At 38.8% G+C, this 2,387-nt stretch overlaps 1 pseudogene; it reads right to left on the reverse strand.

Moving 5' to 3' along the window:
• Positions 1-1,997: 1,997 nt before the first annotated feature.
• LOC145254984 (U2 spliceosomal RNA) lies at positions 1,998-2,179 on the reverse strand (annotated as a pseudogene).
• Positions 2,180-2,387: the final 208 nt, after the last annotated feature.

The raw sequence follows: 2,387 nt of genomic DNA on the forward strand, positions 1-2,387 counted from the left end.
TGCTCCTGAAAAATTAAACTACAGTGTTTGGTGGTGGCCAATGCCCAACGTCCTAATGTTAAGAACGGTTTTCGATAAAGACACACCTAACCTCCTCATGTTAAGATCGTTGTATGGAATAGATACGATAAACCTCGCCATGGTAAGAACGGCTTTTGGAATAGACACCCCATTTGTGATTTGGGACTGTCTAAGTATATGGCTCAAGTTCAACCTATATATTTTTGTCAGCATACCCACCCGCAAAGACTAAACCACAAACAAGTTGGAGGTTGCTGGCAATGTCATGCGGAGAGAAGTACACGGTTTTATCGCGCGTGAAAAGAGCAGTGCATTACAGTGCATAAAAAATGTAATTATATCTCGCAAACTACTTGTCCCCGCCAACGTTAAAATAGATTGTCTTATTAAGCATAGTCGAAAACCTATTAAAGTCGTCAGTTTAAAGGAAATAATGTAGTTGGTACTAAGGTAAAACATATATATATATATAATGTCTTAGCTGTGTGGAAAATGATTCCTGAGAAGAGAACTAAACAAAATTCAACTCTAATAAAAAAAGAAAACAAAAGACAATTATAACAAATAAGTATATCCGTAGACAATAAAGTGGAAAAATGTACTTTAGCAGCGTATATTACTTGACGGAAAAAGAAGGCTAAAAAAACTGGCGTAAATCTAGACAAATACATAGTGTATGAAAAGTAACGAAAATGATCAATTATCTTCACGTCATTTAGGCTTAGAGAGTAAAAAGATCAAAGTGTAGTATCTGTTCTTCAGATACTATACTTTAATTTCTTGTCTTTCTCAGTGGATAAATCTTTCACTAGTGGGACAATTTTTATTTTTGTTCCTTTTCCCCACGTTAAAAAAAAACGACCATGCTATCTAACTCTGTCCCTGCATTGTAAATAGGCACTATTACTCTCTTTCATGAAGATATTCGGCGGAAGTTTCTGAAAGTGTCCCCCCCCCCTGTAAATTCTACTATTTATATTTTTTGTTTTGTTTTGTTTTGTTCAGGTTTATCTCGTCGATTATAAACTCAACATTCAGATAAAAAGAAAAGAAAATTTGAAAATAACAAGGCCGATAGCCATTAGTCGCGTGCTCTCGTGTAATGAATGAATGCGTGAATGTAGGATTGGCATGAAATTCTTAAAGATAAAGTTAAATGACCGAAAAATGGTCTGAAATGACTTAAATGAATAAAAAGTAAATAACTTAGAATGACTTAAATTAACTTAAGGATGAATTGAATGACCTTAAGAATGACTTGAATGCTTAAAAAATAACTGGATTCCTTAAAAAAACAACTTGAATGATCTGGAGAATGACTTGCATGGCTTTGATACTGACTGGTAGTAAAGTGGTTTATTATTTTACATTGAATTAATACAGAAAAGTGATCCCCCACTTTATATTACAATAAGTACAGCATGCAGTAAGAAAAGGTACTACACTTTGATCTTGGCCAAAGGGTGGGTGAGCAAATAAATACCCTTTTCTTGGCCAAGAGGCCAAGAAAAGGGTATTTATTTGCAAATAAATATTTGTTTGCTCCCCCACCGAGCAGATTAGGCACAAGGCCGATTTTTAATGTGATGAATGAAGGGGAAATGGGGACCAACTCCCCGGGGAGTAGGGGAGCTGGATAGTCACCATTGGTATGAAGGGTTTCCCCTACAGTGGCCAAGGTCTTATATGTGGGGTTGTCCCCACATATGGTATTTGCTTGCAGTATCTGCCGGAACAGATACTACACTTTGATTTTGGCCAAAACGCCAAGAAAAGGATATTTATTTGCTCCCTCACCGAGCAAATTAGGCACAAGGCCGATTTTTAATGTGAGGAGTGAAGAGGAAATGGGGACCAACTCCCCAGGGAGTAGGAGAGCTGGATAGTGACAATTGGTATGAAGGGTTGCCCCTACATTGACCAAGGTCGTATATGTGGGGTTCCTCAACATATAGCCTTTGCTTGCAGTATCTGCCGAAACAGACACTACATTTGACCCGGGGAGTAGGGAGCTGGATAGTGACAATTGTAAAGTAGTATTACCCCTACATTGACCAAGGTCTTATATGTGGGGGCAACCCCACATATAGTCTTTGCTTGTAGTATTTGCCGGACAGATACTACACTTTGATCTTGGCCAAAAGGCCAAGAAAAAGGTATTAATTTGCTCCCCCACCGAGCAAATTAGGCACAAGGCCGATTTTTAATGCGAGGAGTGAAGGGGAAATGTGGAACAACTCCCCGGGGAGTAGAGGAACTGGATAGTGACAATTGGTATGAAGGGTTGCCCCTACATTGACCAAGGTCTTATAGGTGGGGCTGCCCCCACATACGGTCTTTGCTTGCAGTATCTACCGAAACGGATA

The sequence above is a fragment of the Euprymna scolopes genome, chromosome 30 (genome assembly GCF_053919585.1).
Source record: "Euprymna scolopes isolate OS-2025 chromosome 30, ASM5391958v1, whole genome shotgun sequence".
Taxonomy (NCBI): Eukaryota; Metazoa; Mollusca; class Cephalopoda; order Sepiida; family Sepiolidae; genus Euprymna; species Euprymna scolopes.